Raw genomic sequence first — 21,182 nt, 5'->3', positions numbered from 1 at the left:
GTTGTCAAGGTTAGGGTTGTGTCCATTGTAATGTGTCCAATCTGATGTTTTGTTGGGTTTGGGGGGGATTGATCTTTTTCTCAGTGTTGTCAGAGGATGAGTTGTTGTTGGATGTGGATTGATTTTGGTCATGGAATTATTCCTTGAGGCGGAGGTGCCTGAAGAATTTTTCTGGTTCTCCCCATTGAAGTATTTTATTAGGGTATTTTTCTGGACAGAAATTTAGGCCTTTAGGGAGGACAGATTTTTCAGTTTTGGTAAGCATGTGTGTGGAGAGATTGATGATATTTGAGGGTTGGTTACTGCTTTCAGTTTCATCAAGTCTGAGGTTGGAATGCTGTAAGGTGTTGATGTTGTTCCTCTGATGGTTGTTTTGTGGCTGGGGAGCTTGTTCTTGGAGTAATTTGTTCCATTTCTTCTTTTTATGTTGGATGAATGTTGTAGAAATGTTTTTCTCACAAGAAAACCACTCTCTCTCCAATTTCTCAGTTCTAATCCTCAAAGGAAACTTACAAAACAATTCTCAGAGACAAGCCTATGAACTTCACTTCATCAACTTCCTGGATACTAAAAATCATGGACTAAATATAGACATTGGATTTATGACACATTATAACCTGCCTAACATCTGACTTCTCAGGTACCTCTACACTATTTATCCCCCTTCTTTCCCCCTAGATATTTAGGAATCAAAAAAACCACCCCATGCTGCTCCTTTGCAGGATGGAAAATAGTTGAGTGTATGGTATGTGGCACTGCAGACATGTCTGCAGTGCCACATACTGCATGGCTGGGCTTGTCTAGATGCAACCCATGGGCCAAACCAGATTGTGCTTAGCGTGCTACTATGTAAAACAGCTTTGGCTTCCTCTGTTTGGTGTAATAGACAGTGTTCTCTCAGTGAGAAAATTCAGGATTCAGACCTTGAAATTCAGGATTTTAAAAACAAGTTGTTAAAGCCTATTCCTTTGATCTATACATACCAGAAGATGACATAAACCACTTCCACCAAAATGTACAAAATAAAGGAAAGAATCACTCCATCCTTTCTGGAGACCAAGAAGCGGGACAGTGGGTTTCAACATTAATGGGGTTTTTCTTTGCAGTAGCTCAATCAGTAAATTTATGTTGTTCGTTCTCTGCAAGTGAGGATGACTTCATCTAGTGGGGGTGGGCGGTGGGCGGGGACAGTAAGAGAGAAAGGAAGCAGGAAAGAAAAAGGAAGGGACAAAAGAGAAAGGGAGAAAGAGAGGAAAAAGGAGAAAGACAAGAGAGGAAAGAGAAAGGAGGGGATGGAGGTTATGTTGTGTGGGTACGCAGGTGATTTATAAACCCAATCTTTGCCCTGAGCAATCTGCTATAGCAGGGGCAGGAGAGCATTGAAGATTGGACATGAGAGGCCCTGATTTTCCTGGCCAGTAAATTGTAGGACATTACAAATATGACGGCATGCAACTGGCACCACAGTGAGTAAATAAACATGAAGGATCACTGACATGAAGCAGGTACCTGGCCTTTATTTCATTCAGTTTAAAACATTTCTTAAAAGTCCAGCAAGATATTCTGAGGCTCGTAATCTCAAGTGTCATTCTCCAGAGCAGGGCTCTGGTAAAATCCCCCTGAAATATTATGTCTTGTGATTGTCCTTGATCTGTACTGACTTTTATCTTACAGTTGTGATATGCAACTCGGACGATTACATTGAATTGTTGAAAACGTAAACATAAGTTATGATCTTCAAAGCTGACTAAAGAATTTGCTCTACAGCTCTCATTGCAAGTTTCTTTCTAGCTCAGAAGATCCAACCTCTGTTGTGTACATCACAATGAATGCTATGTGTTTATGTCTGAGAGTAGTACTTAGCCATGAATATTTAACAAGTAAACAGATAAAATGGGAATGTAAGAAAATACACATCCATTTAATTTGTTCTATAACCCTAGCTATATTTAGCTCAAAAGAAGGTAATGCAAAGACTTTGAGTTTTAGTTTCTTTTTCTCCTTCAAAGTAACACAATATAACATGGTAAAGTAATAGGACCATGCACTGTGAATAACTGGTACCCATCAGAAATGAAAACCAAGAGAGCAGAGACAAGATCCCCATAATCTACTGGCATATTATTTCTTCCTAGATTAGGCATTAATTTTAAAGAGTTTGTTCCTCTTTGGACCTCAGTCTACCTCTCTTTTGCAACCCCAATGTGTCATGTCAGAAGCAGACCACAGGGAAAAGAGAAAATATATACGAGGAGTTTATTTTTCCGTAAGCTGCCTATTCCTCATACATAACTTGCTGGACCCAGCAAGTTGTGACCTCAGATGAATTGGGTGTCAGCATTATATCAAGGGAGCATAAAAGTGCTTTCTTTTTACAAGTGATTTATAAGCTAGGATTCAGAGTTGCACATTTATTTCTATTCGAACATCTAACTCAAACAGAACTGCAGCCTTATTACAGTAGCTGCATTTGCATTTTGCACATATAAATACCTTTCAAATCACTTACTATAGAAGGGATTTCTCTGGCCCTTCACTCACAATTTTATCATCACATATACACACACAAATCATGTCCAGTTATAGTCTTTTAAAATATTTCATGGTTAGTTTTTCACACCTTTCTGACCCCTGATGGCAGGCAGTGTATATTTACTTTTAAATTCTATCAGCAGTAAAATGTTCAGCTGCTGATTGCACCAATCTCGCAGCTATTCAGTATGGCAGTTGTCATTTCAGCTTGCTATTTTAGTGCTGTTACCTCTCCAGATACGGGGGTGAAACTATATGATGGAATATATGAACAGCATCCTGCTCTAATGACCATTTCATTAACATGCTGTGAAGTTGGTGTGGACAAATATGGGGTTATTCTTCCCTAAACTTCATCCCTATTTTTTGTTGTGTTTTATTATTTTTTTTTTTACTGTGGTTTTGTCCCTTTACAATTAGAGAGAGGTAGGTAAGTATAATAACTAGGGTGCCTCTGATTAGGAGAGGTCTCCTTGTCAAAGGTAGTTCACAGGCTACAAAGATAAATATCTTTAGAGGCCATTGCTGTCCATTAAATTTAGTCTCATTCTGGTTCCAAATGGGTGCATCTACAAGAGACATTTACTGTTCAGTTGACTAATTACTGCACATTTGACTAATGAACTGCTCAATAAATGCAGAAAAAGATAATTTTTTGGCAGTTTCTTAGTCGGCCTAATAAAAGGTATAATCTCTGAACCAAGAGTTCTAGAGTTTTGCATTTCAGTGAATGTCTCGGCATCTACATGCACACCCCTATTAAGGAGCACAAAACTAAGAAATTCCGCAGCAAGGTAGGACTTTTTTATACAAGTCCTACCTTGCTGCAGAGCTTTTCTTTTTGTGGGCAGGAGCAAACATGTAGATGCTGATGGCACTGGCTGGTGCACAGGGATGCTTCGGTGTGCGGGGCTGCCTGCCAGCTAGCCCTATGCTCAAGCACACTCATGCCCCAACCAGCCCCTCCAGAGCGCACTAAGGCTGGCTGGAGCAGCCCCAGCCTGGCATGCTGACCCCCACAGGTTCCCCTGTCAGCCAGGGCTGCTGTGACCTGGCTCAGTGTGCTGTGATCCAGGTGCATATATAAACTTCATATCTGGGAGCTTCCTGAGAGCAATGAACTGCAGAGCAATAAGCACCACACCTTTTTGCTGCACATTAATGGCACATGTAGATGCACCCACCTAGTAGCACTCTGGATTGCTGAAGTACCAAAGGTCTGGCAATATGAAATCACCATTCTACACTTAAAGGGACATCACATTACAAATAAAACTAGATTCTTCAAGTTTTGTAAACTGGTATAGCTCCACTGAAGTAAATAAAGCTTTGTTACTTTGAATCAGCTGAGAATCTGGACCTACATCTGTAGGAATCAACCTTTGGCTTATTTCAGAAGACTTAAAATACTCTTAGTAGTTACATCTGTAGCACTTCCTGAGAGCTCTACTAGGTTATATTATTTTTTATTACTAAACTGAAATATTACCAAAACTCATTTTAAAAGCTGTGAAGACAGTATTAGTTTAGTCTTAGATGCATTCTTATCATGCAGTTTTTTTCAAGTTAACGTACAGGATCAAAACAAGCATCCAACTAAGGATGTGACAAAGTAAATGATACAAGACAATGAGTTTAGCTTTTTTTTATACAAAAGTGAAGCCTTTGTATCTGTGAAGTTGATTCACAAGCTGTGTGTTTTGCATAAAATAAAATATACAATAAAGGTCTCCTAAGAGAACCAAATAGTTGTGTTGTATCACTGGTAATAAACCTGAGCTGCTGTATGATAAATAAAAAACTTAGCTTTTAAGAATTCTTTGTCAGAGAGCTTTTTCACATCATCTTTTAATCTCCATATAAAAAACAATATTAACATAAAATGAGATAATAAAACAATAATTGGATAAGAAATCTCAGATGTGAATAATATGTACCCCATCATTTGCCATAAATTGAAAATATATAAACAAGTGTTGTATGTTATAAAAACTGTTTACCATGTTCTGACTGCCAAAATAGACATTGTGCAGCTGATGGCAGCTGATGCTTTAATGCATCCAATTAGCCCTATCTCTAGTCTTCCCTACCTTCAGAAGTGGTAACAAAAACAGTACCTATATGGCATCTAAGGGTGGATAGAGCCATTTACCACATCTAGCCTAAGTTCACATGACTTACTTTAAGCCATGTGAATGTAGACAGAAAGTTATGAATGGGACTGTGTGGGACTGGGGGGTGGCTAGCAGGTCCGGAGGTGGGGAGGCTTGGAGCATGCCTGGGTGGGTCCTACAGGGGGTGGGTGTCTCTCCAGGGATAAGGGGGTCAGGGGGCTAAAAAAATCCCAGTCAGTGTTGGGGGACAGGAAGGTGGCTTTAGGAAGAACACAGCCCAGGGGTTTGGACAAGTAGCTCAGCTTTCCTAGCTCTGGGGCTGCACTCCAAAAGTGTACAGGTGTTTGACAGGTCAGGTTAACTTGTTCCTTATCTTAGTTAGTTCACCTCCATTCTTTGCTCACTTTGACCTCTTTGAATGCTTGAATAGATGGGCATTTAGATAAATCTAAACCCAGTTAGATCAATTTTAGTGTAATGGCTGTACCTATCCTAATTACCCTTCTACCCATAAAGCTTCTACCTAAAAAGGAAATTAATAAAATATTAAATACAGAAAATGATACCTAAGTGTAGAAATGCCAGAGACTCCCCATGAAAAACACTGGGACCTTATTACTGCCATTGGTCTTAGGTAGACGTTTCTCATATACTATGGTGATAGACAATATGCTGGAGTAGGGTCATGGGTGGGTATAGCTTGTTCAGAAAAGATAGGCAGGGGAAAAAAGGAGGATGTGTCCCCCTATGTATAAAGATAATGTACGCGTGTTCAGAGGTGCAGTATAAAGTGGAAGGTAGGCCTGTTGAAAGCTACTGGGTAAAGGTCAGAGTGGACAGCGACGTGGTGGGCATAGCCATCAGAAACTTGGATGAATGAATGGTGGTAAGTACTTAGGTCATGAGAGCATCACTGGCAAGGATAGCACAGGCTCCAGCATTGTGCTTTGAAACAACTGTAGCTCTGCCTATGTTCTACTCTGGGTATTTCCCCTGCTTCTGGGCTTTGCTGATTGATCCTCTCCTCCCGCTACCCCTCCCGTTCTTTTCTGCTACATGTGTCATGGTGTTTTTAAATCTTCCTCAGAGGCATTGGGTGTTGGCTATAACCAAGGCTGGGGACTTTGACAGGGGTATGTCAGTGCTTCTACTAGGAGCAAAGCTGGAGATTCCTGGCTAGGGGGTTTTCCCCTCTACTCAGCGTCAGACTGATCACCATATTTGGGGTCAGGAAGGAATTTTACCTCATGGTCAGATTAGTATGGGCTGTTGGGGGATAGGGGGATTGCCTTCCTCTGTAGTGAGGGGCATGATACCTCTACCTGGGATCTCTTGAGCATATGTAGACAGCATTTTATAGAAGCAAGATGTTGGTTGCTATGGTTCCCCTTCTTTACCTGTGGCAAATTAGAGTGCTAGGTCTCTGTTGTCAGGATTGAGGGTAGTCTTATGTAGAGTTTAGATTATGGTTTGTATAGCATGGCTCGGACGGGGCTAATCCTGCCTCAGGCAGGGGATTGACTAGCTGACCTCTGGAAGTCCTTTCCAGCCCTACTTCTCTATGATTCTATAAACATTTTGTTTATGTAGTTTAAAGGAATAAAGGAAGTACATGTAGTATCTAAAGGAAGACAATCTACAACAACACCTGCCAATTTGCCTGGCTTTATGAGGCTTCTGGCGCGTAGAATCTCTAAGTGTGTTTATGCTAAAGGGAAAAAATAACAGTGGCTTGATTAAATCATTAGTCTGCTTACAAGGCAGAATCATGAGAATCAACATCTATTTTTGAGCTGGTTTAATCTATAGTGTTTCAAATGTCACTAAAAATCTTGAATTAATTTAAAATGGCAGATATGAATGGGTAGTTGCCACAGGTATTTTTCTGCTGTTGGGTATTAATGGATAAGTGTTAGGAATGAGGTCTTCAATGAAGAGTTCATAGCTGAGCAGACATTCTTGTCCAGGCTACAGAAATACATAGAAAAATATTTTTTTTCCAAGGCCAAAAAAACCTCCTCATTATTCACAAAACATTCACTTTTTGTTTTATTCCTGATGTCACCCTTTCTTCACATCACATGTGAACATTACGCATTAATTATCTAAAATGGGATCATAAGCTCAGTTACTCTTAAGTCAGTGAAAAGAAAGTGTCCAGACAATATTTCAGGCTTGTTAAATCTTTGGTAATGTGCTTTTGTGCTTGGAAAGAGTTCAAGACTGTGCTAGCAATAATGATATTGACACAATCAGCAGAGCATAGTAGTAGTATTCAATCTATACATAAAGTTTTAGAAATACCAAAGAAAATTAAATATTGTTTGGTAATGAATAATTCCTTCTTCCCCCTGAATTTATATGGCCAATCCTTGGGGGCTTATTGTTCATTGTTATAATGCTGCTATTTAGTCTTGGTTATTAAAAGGCTTGTTCTTTCTTTATCTACCTGAAGTCATTGTTAAAAATGCAAATGTACTTTAAATGGAATCTAAAGTGTTTATTGACTATACAATGGGAACTAATGACTTAAAATGAGTTCTTCAGTTACAATTATAGTCAGTTTTTATAGATTTTTTTTAAGGAAAAAATAAAAAATTTCATAATGAGCTATTCATAAGTTTTAAATAATCCATCAAAATATATGTTTTTATTAGAATAAATCAGAAGATAAATGTTATTGCTAATGGAGAAAGAATCAGTCACTTACTGAAAGAAAAAAAAAGAAGGGCAAAATATAAACAATGTCTTCAGTGCTGATTACTCAAACCCTGAATTCAATTTGTGTATTAGTTCCCCTCCTATTTTCAGCATTTTCATTAAACAATTTCCTTAAGTGCAGGTCCATGTTCCAGACAGGAAGACTCCATTATTTCTGGGCATACTTGTTTCCTACACATCCACATCTTGGAATCCTGAAGCTTTTTCTGCCTACAGATCTATATTCTTGTGAGTCCCACATTTTATACAATCAATTTCTCTGTCTTGGGTACTTAAATCACCACCAACCATATAGAATGTGAGCATCTCCCACTCTTTAATATTTAAATAATTGAAGAGAAGTACTGTTGTTCCTGTTTTAGAAATGCTGAAATGAAACAAAAGGTTGAGATCCATCAAGGAAATGGCATGGAATTTAGTGAGACCATGATGTCACTTGTATTATTTGAGCTGGAGAAAGGACAACTCTTATGGTTGTACTGAATTAACTTACTACTACCAGTCCTAGACAATTAGGGTTGGAAGGGACCTCAGAAGGTCATCTAGCAGGACCATCCCCCACTAGATCATTCCAGCCAGGGCTTTGTCAAGCTAGGCCTTAATAACCTCTAAAGATGGAGACTCCATCACCTCCCTAGGTAAACTTTTCTAGTGCTTCGCCACCCTCCTAGTTAGGGCTTCTCACCTTCTCCCCAACCTGTGTTGCCTGGTTAGTCTGGAAACTAACCTTGCCTGTAAAGACTGAGGCAAAAAAAGGCATTGGGCATGCCTACATGTGAATTTACATGCACCTAAACTTAATGTGCCTTAGCCTAAAGCGCATTAAGGCGATTTAGGCACTTGACTACACATGCCTCTCTTAACATGGATCTCTGAGCAGTACCCTGGACAGGCCCCCAAAGCATGCAGCAGGATAGCCGGGGCTATATAGCCCAGTGCTGGCCAAGGGAGGTAGGAATCTCCAGTCCCCTCCAACACGATCAGCCCAGCCCTGGCTTCAGCTCTAACCCCCTCTCCATGTTCCTACCTCCCCAGCGTCCGTCAAGAATGGGTTGGAGCTGAGCATGTGGTGCCCCACACTGCTGCTGGGCACCATCAAGAAGAAGCACTGGCGGGTGCTGTTCTCCAAGGCACAGATACCGGAGCTGGAGCAGCGGCTCCGGCAGCAGTGGCACCCATCAGCATGCCAACCAATGACTGTGTGTAGGGGCACAATGCCTGCCCCTGTCCTTACCTCTGCCTCTGCTGGTGTGGTGCTGCACAGTTCCCTGCTCTTCACACAATGCAGGGAGTACATGAAGCCACCTCTCCTTCCCAGCATGCCCCCACACATGCCGGGGCTTGAGTTGTTTTGGGGGTTTTTTTGTGCCCCCTCTCACAGTCATCAGTTAGCACACCAACATGCACCACCACTGCCAGAGCTGCCACTCCAGCCCCAGCGTGCGTGCCCTAGAGAACAGCACCCACCGACTGCTTCTTCTTCTTGGTGGTGTCTGGCAGCAGCATAGGGCCCCACAGGCTCAGTTCTAGCCCACTCAGTTGACATACACAGCATTAAGGTTCCTCAAGGCATCTACATGTCTCTTAAGGTGCCTTAACTATTTGCTCCTAAATTTGATACCTGCTTTATGCAAGTATCAAATTTAGGCACAATTAGCTTAAAATCACCATTTTTAGGGGCACTAAGGGTGCACACATGTATCTGTAACTATTATTTGTAAAGTGGTCTACTTCATTACCTAAATAATTGGATTTCCTTAGTCAGTCCTGTATCCTTTATGTAAACATGAATTGTATCACTCTGGTTTAGTGGGAAAACATTTTCTTCTTCAAATAACAAATTACCTGCAATTTATACAGAAATTCAGAAAAAGACATTTCTACTAACATGTGTAACACATGTGTTAAATTGTTTTTGCTGTTGGTTTATATTGGATTAATAAATATTTGGATTAATTTCGTGCAATGTCACATTAACTTGAATAAAATGAGTGACCAGCAGCATTATCTAGAAACCTCAGAACAGTAGCTGCTCTGCAAGTATTTAAGTATCACAGACTTTTTTCATACCATCTGAAGCATTATAGTTTTGCGTCTGATCTTCAATCTTTTGCCTAATGCTGAGCAAAGGCTTCCACTTGTGCTTAGTTTTGTCAGGGGTTGATTTTGTTCAGTAGATAAATATTGGCAAATTTAAAATAGAAAACAAGGGACTTTGGGGAGGAGGGGATAAACATTTCTTTTCCACTTGATAGCTAATCCTACATTAAAATTAAGTCTCCTGAAGTAAAAGATTCAGAACAACATCTTTTAATTTAATTGTTAAATGTATGATGCAGAAAACCAGTTGTTTTTTTCTACATAAGTGGTAAAACACTTAGGGATTTTCAACAGTGCTAGCCAAGAAATTTCCATTACAGTGATTTTCATAAATGTTCTTTCAGTTTTGACTCCCCCAAATTGAACTTCCTATCCGGGAAATGGAAACAATGGTTTCTAGCTGCCTGTCTGAAAGGCTCCTGTCAATTTCCCTTCTCCCGTAGGTAGTAGTAAGTGACTGCAGCCACAGCAATATAATCAGTCTATTAATTTCCTCCCATTTTCTTCCCCATTTCAGAAAGCATGAAAGTCTCCTGATAGCCGTCCCTCTTCTGGTCAGTGGCATAAAAGAATGAAACCCCTTTTCCAAGATGGCAGCATAACCAATGTTTCTGCCATCCATGGACTTTGGGAAAAGGAGTAAAGATTTCCTTATCCTACATAATGACCAGCAGTGGCTGAGGGGTTGATAGCCTCCCAACCACTGCAGCTTCCAGCAACTTGGCCTCTCCCAAGAAAGGGAAGAATGAAGATTCCTGTAACAGTTCCCATTTCCATCCATTAGCTTGTAGGGTAACTGAGCAGGAGTGATGTGCAGTGGGAGTTGGACTTGGCAGAAGTGTAGAGGGGAAGCACAGTTCATCTGTAAAGACACAGCATCAGAGATGGGATTTGTGGCCTTCAAAAGTGAGCAATGAGGAGAATAGGAGAGGAAGTTTGGGCAGGAATGTTATTGGTTGAGGTAAGTGGGGTTATTGTAGGTCATGTGTATATTGGGGAAGCAGTGACACTACATTGTGTCACAGGGTGATGTAATCCTTAAGCAAATGTGTTCAATGTCTCAGGTTCTGGTTAATCAGATTATATGAATTTTAAAGGTGAATTGCAAAGGAAATGTTAAAATTGAGTTAAACATGAATTTTTGGAGATCATATGCCATTGTTAGGGCATTTAGCAAAGAAATTATTTTTAAAGTATGTGGTTTAAACTTTTCTGTTAAATTTAATTTATTGGGACTGTACCAGAAAGTTCTAAGATTCCATCCATAACCCTAATAAAAGCCATTGTATCCTTAATATCAGTGCAGAGCATTCTGAGATATGTTCAGTTAATCACTAAAAAGGTCTGACACAGGAGAAAATGTAACACTTAAAAGATAAGTCAAACATTATTTCTCTGCTAAGTGTCTCCCATAGCTTGGTTAATAAGTTTGTGCTTCACTCAGTCTTCATCTTGGCTTTGCAGTTTATCTTTGGACTTTTTATTTGAATAGTAACTGAGAGTAGAGAGGGAAAGGTGGTGGCTTTGCAGTTCATTATAATCAATTTTTATTTTAACAATAACTGAAAATGGGAAAAAGCTCTTCCAAAGGATACTGTATAGCTTCTCTGATAACCTTGTAGGTTACTTCTTAATCAACTCCAGACATTTAAGGTTTATAAATTCATGTTCAAAATTCAATACAGTTTGAGCACAGTATTTTATTAATTCAAATGTTGTGCCACACTGGAATCAGCTCATGAAATAACTTGTTAACCAGTGTCCTGGGGCAGCAGATACATTCGTAATTCAAAAATGTTCAATAGTCTACATCAATCATAAGCTAAGAATTCTGAGAAAGCTGGCACATAAATGCGTACTAATAAGTATAGTCTAGAATATAAATGGAAAGTGCAGACTCAAGAAAAAAGTAATCTACTTTTGTTAGGGTCATGAAAGGAGCAGCCAAGAATACTTAAGGTCATGTTAGCATATTTCATTATTAAGTGAGAAACTGTTAACTTATCCTGATCTGCTTGTTTTGGACCAGATCCAAATCAATCCTATAAGCACCTACACAGGGCTTGGAATGTACCTGACTAAATCACAATCCAAAATCAATCTTGTACAGGAGCTGCAAAACTGATTAGGTGCCTATCATTAGGCACTTTCATTTTGTCTGAAAAGATCTGTAGGCTTCTAGATTCAGGGTACTGGGCATGCTCAGAAATTATAAGAACTAGTCAGTTCAATTCCTAGTTCCTACCAATAGTCTGTCATGATTGAAATCAATGTAAAAGGTACCCAAACACTGCTTAAATCCCTGATTTCTTATATGAGACCAAACAGGACAGATGTTGAAGGCATGCGTGGAGCTCGAAACAAAATACAGTCACCAGAGAAAAAAGAGATACCTACTTTGTGCCAGGTACTGTAGTGGTAAGGGCACATGTCCAAGAAGTGGAAAATATGGATTTCAGTCCCATTTCATCTTGAGAGGATTCAAGTTTGCAGCCTGTGTCCACATATGGCATTTATCTGCTAGTAGTCTAGAGTCTTAGGTGTCTAAGGGGTTTTTCTGAGCAGTCCAGGGCCTGACATGATGAAGCACCTTATTTGTTTCCCTAAGTCAAATACCCAAGCTCAGGGTGGATCTAGAGGTGGGTGTAGCAGCACAGTCACATCCCCCTTTGGCTATGTGCCACATACACAGTGAGGCCTCTGAGCTCACCAGCATGTCAGCAGAATTCCTACTGGGATCTCCGCATGTGCTGTGAGCTTTATGATCTCACCAGCTAGTCTGTCCAGTTGCTGTATTTTCAAGCACCTCTAGAGCCTACTGCTGTTTTGTCTTCCCCTCCTTCCTTCTTCCTATACCCCTCCCCGCCCCCAATTCAGCAGCAGGAGGAAGAAGGGGATGAATAGCAGTGATGCTCAGCCCATATGTTCATGGAGTCCATTGTTCCCCTCCTTTCCCCATAATGCTGAATTTGAATGCAGAGACTGTGCAGACCCCCACACTGGTGAGCTCACAGAGCTCAAGGCACTTAGGCTAGGGACAGACATTCAAAAAGCCTGAGCCTGAGTTGATTCAATCTTTGCAAGTTAGTCTAACCTGCCCAGGCTAAATCAGTTTTGTAACTGGACAGACATCCCAGAAATGCAGACACATGCCTGCAGTGGCTCAGGCTAAAAGCTGGTACTAAAGTAGCCCTTCCTCCCCTTCCACGTTGCTGACTGAGGAGAGGTGTGGCCAGGCTCCTACAGGGCTCCGTGATTAGCCCAGAAGGGTGTTTATCACCCAATTAAGGAAAGAACAGAGGGACATTACCAGCTACTTGTTGATTCTGCCTGCTGATTCTACCTGTTGATTCAGCACATGGTAGCCAGCATATGGTCTGCTAGCTAATCTGCTAGCGGTACATATTGAGTGCTATAGATTGTATAGAAAGGACAGGTCGGGGAAGAAAGGGGGGGGGTTGCACTTTATGTCAGTGAGCAATACACATCAACCCTCATCAAGACAGAATCCGAGGTTGAGGAAGTAGAAGGATTGTGGGTTAGGCTACATGGGGGGGGCAAGGAGAAAGGGATTTGGTGGTAGGGGTCTGTTACAGACCCCCACACCAAGGGGAAGAAATAGATGTGGGGTTCCTGAGGCAACTCTCGGAGACCATAAAAGCTAAAGAGGCGGTAGTCATGGGGGACCTAAACTACCCGGACATCTGCTGGGAGACGCAGACAGCAAGGTCCCATCGCTCACGCAGGTTTCTAACTTGTGTACAGGACCTCCACCTGACACAGGAGGTGCATGGTCCCACTAGGGGGAATGCCATACTGGATCTGGTATTGGCAACGGGAGATGACATGATAGGGGACCTCCAGATCGGTTGCTATCTGGGAGACAGTGATCACCTTATAATAGAATTCAACATAAGACGGCGAGTGGGTAAGGTAACTAGTAGGGTGAAAGTGCTAGACTTTAGGAAAGCTGATCTCAATGCACTCAGGCGATTAGTCAAGGAAGCACTGCAGAGTAGGAGTTTTGATGGGATGGGTGCCCAAGAAGGGTGGCTGTGCCTAAAGGAAACGATCCTTCGGGCACAAAGCAAGACGATCCCCGAGCGAGGCAAAAGAGGGAAAGGGGCCAGGAGGCTTCCATGGCTGACCAGAGAAATCCAGGGCAGCCTAAAGGCCAAAAGGGGAGCACATAAAAAGTGGAAACAGGGTGAGATCACTAAAGATGAATATACCTCCTCTGCTTGTGCTTGTAGGGAGGCAGTTAGGCGGGCCAAAGCTACCATGGAGCTGAGGATGGCAACCCAAGTAAAGGACAACAAGAAATTGTTTTTTAGATATATAGGGAGTTAAAGGAAGGCCCAGGGAGGAATAGGACCGCTGCTAAATGGGCAGAAACAATTGGTGACAGATAGGGGGGACAAGGCTGAACTCCTCAACGAGTTCTTTGCTTCAGTGTTCCTAAGTGAGGGGCACGACAAGTCTCTCACTGGGGTTGTAGAGAGGCAGCAGCAAGGCACCAGACTTCCATACGTAGATCCTGAGGTGGTGCAGAGTCACTTGGAAGAACTGGATGCCTTTAAGTCGGCAGGCCCTGATGGGCTCCATCCGAGGGTGCTGAAGGCACTGGCCGACATCATTGCAGAGCCACTGGCAGGAATATTCGAATGCTCGTGGCGCACGGGCCAAGTCCCGGAGGACTGGAAAAGGGCTAACGTGGTCCCCATTTTCAAAAAGGGGAGGAAGGAGGACCCGGGCAACTATAGGCCAGTCAGTCTCACCTCCATCCTTGGTAAAGTATTTGAAAAAATTATCAAGGCTCACATTTGTGAGAGCCCGGCAGGGCAAATTATGCTGAGGGGAAACCAGCATGGGTTTGTGGCGGGCAGATCGTGCCTGACCAACCTAGTCTCTTTCTATGACCAGGTTACGAAACGCCTGGACACAGGAGGAGGGGTGGATGTCGTATACTTAGACTTCAGGAAGGCCTTCGATACGGTATCCCACCCCATACTGGTGAACAAGTTAAGAGGCTGTGATGTGGATGACTGCACGGTCCGGTGGGTGGCGAATTGGCTAGAGGGTCGCACCCAAAGAGTCGTGGTAGATGGGTCAGTCTCGACCTGGAAGGGTGTGGGCAGTGGGGTCCCGCAGGGTTCGGTCCTTGGACCAATACTCTTTAATGTCTTCATCAGCGACTTGGACATGGGAGTGAAATGTACTCTGTCCAAGTTTGCAGATGACACAAAGCTATGGGGAGAAGTGGACACGCCGGAGGGCAGGGAACAGCTGCAGGCAGACCTGGATAGGTTGGACAAGTGGGCAGAAAACAACAGGATGCAGTTCAACAAGGAGAAATGCAAAGTGCTGCACCTAGGGAGGAAAAATGTCCAGCACACCTACAGCCTAGGGAATGACCTGCTGGGTGGCACAGAGGTGGAAAGGGATCTTGGAGTCCTAGTGGACTCCAAGATGAACATGAGCCGGCAGTGTGACGAAGCCATCAGAAAAGCCAATGGCACTTTATCGTGCATCAGCAGATGCATGACAAATAGGTCAATGGAGGTGATACTTCCCCTCTATCGGGCGTTGGTCAGACCGCAGTTGGAGTACTGCGTGCAATTCTGGGCGCCACACTTCAAGAAGGATGCGGATAACCTGGAGAGGGTCCAGAGAAGGGCCACTCGTATGGTCAAGGGCCTGCAGACCAAGCCCTACGAGGAGAGACTAGAGAAACTGGACCTTTTCAGCCTCCGCAAGAGAAGGTTGAGAGGCGACCTTGTAGCTGCCTGTAAGTTCATCACGGGGGCACAGAAGGGAATTGGTGAGGATTTATTCACCAAGGCGCCCCCAGGGGTTACAAGAAACAATGGCCACAAGCTAGTAGAGAGCAGATTTAGACTGGACATAAGGAAGAACTTCTTCACAGTTCAAGTGGCCAAGGTCTGGAACGGGCTCCCAAGGGAGGTGGTGCTCTCCCCTACCCTGGGGGTCTTCAAGAGGAGGTTAGATATGCATCTAGCTGGGGTCATCTAGACCCAGCACTCTTTCCTGCTTATGCAGGGGGTCAGACTTGATGATCTATTGAGGTCCCTTCTGACCCTAACATCTATGAATCTATGAATCTATGAATCTAATACACAGACACCTCCTCAGCAAGGCAGAGGGGAGGGGGGAATTCCTGGTTAGCGGGGAGTGTGAGGGGAAGGGGGAGGAGCTGCAGCCAGGGAGCAGAGGGGAGGGGCCAGCCCTGCTGTGGAGCAGAGAGCCCCGCCCAGCCCAGAGAGTATGCCAGGATGCTGGGTGTGTCTGGTTTAAGACATTGCATAAACCGGCTTGAGCCAAATCAGTTAAGTCTGATACTACATTCAAACAGGTTTATCTTAAACTGGTTTCAGCCATTCTCAAACTAGTTTCTGTGCATTGAACATCTGTTCTGTTACAGGTTTAAATCAGTTTCTGATCACGTAAACCGGTTTATGTATAATGTCTGTCCATAGCCTTACAGAGCTGCAATGATATGCTGGTAGCTTGTGGTGTATACCCAATAAGCTATTTGAAATCTCTGGGTTTGTCTAGTGAATCATGTTTGTACACCTATAAGTCCTAATGCTTTATGGCATCTTGCGGTGAAAAGATCTTAAGGCTTCCCAGGGTGCCACAACACCCTGGTTAAGATTCACCGGTTTAAGTACTGCAGGAAACTCCTTGGTTATCTCAGAGAATTGCACATCTTCCTTGATATTGAGAAAAAAATATATTAATTCAGTATAGCAATAATATTTTTTAAAACACAGGCATCATTTCCTTTTCATGATGTCCTAATGCTATTGGTCATTTATGTGCATCTTAAGTTGAGTTTTTCTGTTCATCCCCCTCCTTTTGATGAAAAAAAATAGAATTGCCTGTATTACTGTCAACATGTTCATAATATGTACAGCTCTTCATTAAAGCAGTGACTATAATCAAATCTTATGTTTCAAGGCTTCAAGAAGGTATATTTTTCTCCCTCAGGAGGTATTTTGAATGGACATACCCTGTGCTTTCTTCCTGTTCCAAATCATGAGATTAGCTGCAGCTGGAGATGAGGTATGGGACTGTGTGTATTAGTGCTTTGCAATCATACAAAAATCCCGTTTCTTAAATGCATAGCTGGCGTCTCTCATTCCACACATTTAGGGTCAAACTGATCATCAGATTTGGGGTCATGAATGTCAAGTTGGCTGGGATATAATTTTGTTTTGCATGATGGAGTGAGGATCAGATTTTAAAATCATCTCAACATATATAATCAATTTCTAGCCTTGTATTTCTCCATTTTCATCTCTGAATTTCTGCCTTCCCTGCTAGCTGCGTATGATAAATGGTATAGTTTCCTAAGGATTGAAATACTTTAATTTAACTAAATTCATTGGACCCAGCATAGCAATATTGGATGAAAATTTGGTGCCCTGTGGTATACAGGCAGTCAGATTAAATGATGTGATGGCCTTTTCTACTTTTAAACGTCATGAACTCTGAAATTCCTACATAGTGGATTCTGCTTCCATCTTATAAGCACAATCAGCATAGCTGCATTTGATCATTTGTGCTTGGCAGTGGCTCGAGAAAATCTCTGTGGGCATGTCTGCACATTCATTAATGGGCCTTAGTTACTGCACATTTCGTTTAGTAGCTCTAATAAGAGGCATTAACCAAATGCACAGTAACTAGAGTTACTGCGCAGTAGCACCGGCACATGGTTTTTTTAGTGATGCTTCCTGTGCATTAGCCTAATAACACTGTTCAGTTAACTGTACAGTTAACTGCTAAGCTACTGCACAGTGTTATTAAGCCACATTTTTAAGCTAATGCGCAGTAAGCATCTTGTGTAGACATGCCTTGTGTTGTATACTCAAAGTAAGTGAGAACTTACCTACACAAAGTCTAAAAGTGAAAGGCTTCAGAAAACTGAAGAAGCAATTCTACAAAAACACTGAGACCAGTGGAGCTGATGTCTAAAGTTCTGAATAGTTTGTGCTCATTTAGTAGCAGCAGACTTGGACATTGATGAGGTTCAAGGATGCTAAAGAGTCTTCCCTTCCAAGCACCTGAGGATTAAATAAGCCAGTACAGGACACTCACAAAGCCCCTAGTGGGAAAGATTTTTGCAATGGTAGATTTTAGCCAAGCTATACCCCTAACCCAGTGTCCTGCTGCTCAAAGCTATACAACCCTGGACAGCACACACATTCAGCACTGCCTTCCTGTTCTCCTTTGAACAGAGAAGATGTTTGGATTTTCCTGTCTTGAGTGCTTTAACGTTCATGTTAGTCTGTACCATTTTCTCTTCTACTTGTATAAGAACCTAGCACAATGACATGTGCTAGATGTCACTGTTTCCTAAGCAAGACCACAAACTCAATAATAATGACTAATAATAACTATTAGTCCTTCACTTCTAACAAGTAAAAATAACTTTACTGATTGAGTGCCAAGCTTTCCTGATCTGCCAGAAGTCCTGGCAATAGGTACAGGGACTAGAAAATAATTTATTTTTAACGCACATAATTTAAATAAGTAAGGAAAAAAATCCCTATTAGAAAAGTAAAAGAAGTTTAACTTTTCTATTTTGTAATTAAAATAAAATGATAGATCTATTTGTATATAATAAACTGCAGTAAGGAAGGTGTTTTTCTGGTCAGAATACTAGTTACAAAGATGCATTCACATGACTGCTCTGGAATATTAGTGTAAAAACCAATTGGGATATTTTCCCAGTGAACTGGCAAGCCATATGTTCTGAACATTTCCTGGCTTTGTCTCATCTTCACTTCAGTATGTTTGGCTGTAGGTTAACAAAGCAAGTTAATCACGGAATGTGTAAGACAGATTCTTCTCTTGAGCAGTTTGATGCTGGGTTTTATTATTGTTCACCAAATTGAACATCAATTAGAATGAGGTTATTGAAATGCAGTTATATATTTGTGCAATCCACATTCAGCTTTGCAAGAGATAATTTTTACTTTGATAAAGTAAAAGAAAACATCTGTTCTTAACATTTGTTGCATTAGTGCATATGGTACTAGTACCTTGTACTGAGCAAGTTGCATGTAAAATCAATCTCAGTCTCAGCATTATTCTTTACACTTCACATTCAAAAGTTCATACTCTGGAAGTAAAATTCCCTCGCTGCTATGAAATTTGAAAATAGGCAATGGCAGCTTTTCACTTACTGGATCTTTTTTTCCCTCTCTGTTGTAGAATTTAGTTAAAGGTAATATTAAATTACATCTGTTATCAACAGATGTATGCTTTTATCAACAGCACAAAAAAGCAAACACCAACACAAATGACCATCTCCATATGTTACTGACACTTATTTTTGTCACTTGTGTAATGTAAATGATTGTAAATGATATTTAGCTAAATGAGCACATTTTAAAACAAATTGGTTTTTGCTCGTACAGTTTCTTTCTGTCTTTTTTTTTTTTTTTTTGGTACATAAAAATACTAAGACATTTTCTAAAACATTCAACATATGCCTAAGTTCACTGTGGCAAAGGTAATAGGAGTTTATTCTTGACTTCAGTGGAAACGCAGACCAATGCCATATACTTTTGAAAATCCCATCTTAACATATAGAGTTACATTTCTATGCTTGTCTTGGGATTCTTGGTTTACAGGATGCCAGCTAGAGTCTAGCATTACACTCATGGCTCAGACAGTCTGCTAGCTCACCCTGTCTATGGCATACAGTTGTATCAGATTTTAAAAAGGGCAAATTATGCCCCAGGTTTGTGCATTTTAAATGATTTGTTTGCATCAAAATCATGACTTTTTATGGTAATTGTTTTAGGCAAGAAGTCAGTAGCTTGCAGTCCACTTACATTATCCAGAAAAATAACCTTAGAAGCTGCTGATAGCCAATTTATATAGCATGTTCCTATAATCTTGCCCTTACAGTCCTTACCCATTATTTATGTTTGGTTGTTGTACTTACTTGTTGGCTTTTCTCTTAAATTGAAACCTGTTCCCGCAAGCTATTATGTACATATATAGATTTATTCATGTGAGTAAAATAATGTGTAAATATTTGCAGGATTGAAACTATGTAAAGTCACGAGGCAAGGAACTTTCACTTATTATGTTTGTACAGAACCCAGTTCAATTGAGCCTTGATTCTCATGGGGTCTTTGTGGTACTGTTAACATAATACAAAAATTATGGAGTATAATAATATACACTGTTGTGTAGCCGTGCCCTTCTAAAATATTGTTATTAGAAATGTTACTAAAAATGTTGTTTGTAGAGCGACACTTACAGTAACTGGCAGGCAGTTTATGAGCGTGATGATTTTATGTCTCTAGAGAAGTGCTAGCTGAGGTTGCTATGCATTGTTGATACTGGTACAGTCAGGTACAATATCTCAGCTTTGAACAGAATTAGAGTCTTCATTCTTTTTTATTTGGGTTTTGCTCCGAGCAAGGTTATGTTCAGAAGATATTAATTATGTATGAATCTATCAAATTTATATAAAATTACTTTGGGCTTAATAAAATTGCCTCTGTCTGGTTATCACAGTGACCACAGGGTTATCTTTTCTAGGTATGGGAAGGGTTTCATATTATGAATAGACATGCATGTCTCACAGGATGTAATTCAAGATAGAATCTTAGAAGTGTAGGGAAAGAAGGGATCTCAGAATATCAATTAATATACTATCCTCATCTAAAGTGGGATCAGGTGCATCTAGATGAAACCCAAAACACATTTATCTAAGTTATTCTTAAAAACCTCAGTGATGGTGATTCCACAGCCTCCCTATATATCCTTTTTATCTGCTTAATTATCCTTTAAGTTAAAAAGTTGTCATCTGTTTAACCTAGTTTTTTTCTTTGCTACAAATTAAGTTCATATCTTGTTGTCTTACCCTCAGTGTATGTGGAGAACAATTGATCATTGTCTTTGTACATATTGGAAGACTGTCATATCTCCCTCAGTCTTGTATTTTTTAGTCCAAACAAATGCAAATCTTCCATTTTATACATATAAAGTATGGGCAACATACTTTAAGAAAGATGTTGACAAATTAGAGAGTCCAAAGGAAACACACACAAGTGTGTGTGTGTGTGTGTGTGTGTGTGTGTGTGGTGCCCAAAACTGGATGTAGTTCTCTAAATGAGGCTTTACTGGTGCCAAGGAGAGTAAAGATTTGCTTTTTTTTGGGAGAGCATCACATTATTAACTAATAATTAGGTTGTGAGGTAGTATGACTTTCAGATTCCTTTCTTCAGTACTGCTGCCTATGATGCACTTGTGCATTTGACTTCTTTCTTAGTGTCATACTTTACATTTGATTTTATTTCATTGCATCTTGTGGATCGCTTCTGCAATTTATCAGGACCATTTTAAATTTAGATCCTGTCTCCAGAGTGTTTGGAGTCCCTCTCTAATGAATACTGCTCGGGAGAATTGAGCCCAAGACAGACCTCCACGGTGTCCTCCCACTGTGACACAAAACCATTGACACTGCCTCGCTCAGGGTTGATTTTCAACCTTCTGTTAATTGCCTCTAGATCATATTTCTTCAGTTTGCTTATAAAAGTGTCACATGGGACAGTTCAAAAGCCAAACTGTAGCATATCTACTTTCCTTTAATCACTGGAGTGGTTGTCCTTTCAAGATGTAACAGTAGTTAGGGTGCTAAATAATAGTGACCACAGTATAATGAAGTTC

The 21,182-nt window shown here is 41.0% G+C and overlaps 1 protein-coding gene across 3 annotated transcripts in view; it reads left to right on the top strand.

The window, feature by feature from the left end:
* CNTN5 (contactin 5) overlaps positions 1–21,182 on the top strand; it is a 1,172,720-nt gene that overhangs the window by 169,452 nt on the left and 982,086 nt on the right. The window contains exons 2-3 of one of the 3 annotated variants that reach the window (XM_059721132.1): positions 7,489–7,595; positions 16,479–16,553. The exons of 1 other annotated variant lie outside the window; for it this stretch is intronic. The gene's annotated coding sequence lies outside the window, so the exon portion shown is untranslated. The remainder of the gene's footprint in view (positions 1–7,488; positions 7,596–16,478; positions 16,554–21,182) is intronic. One more of the 3 variants, XM_059721133.1, reaches the window with a different exon arrangement.

This window comes from Alligator mississippiensis, chromosome 1 (genome assembly GCF_030867095.1).
Source record: "Alligator mississippiensis isolate rAllMis1 chromosome 1, rAllMis1, whole genome shotgun sequence".
NCBI classification, from domain to species: domain Eukaryota; kingdom Metazoa; phylum Chordata; order Crocodylia; family Alligatoridae; genus Alligator; species Alligator mississippiensis.
The sequence above is the reverse complement of the archived record's forward strand: the minus strand, read 5'-3'. Positions and strand labels throughout refer to the sequence as shown.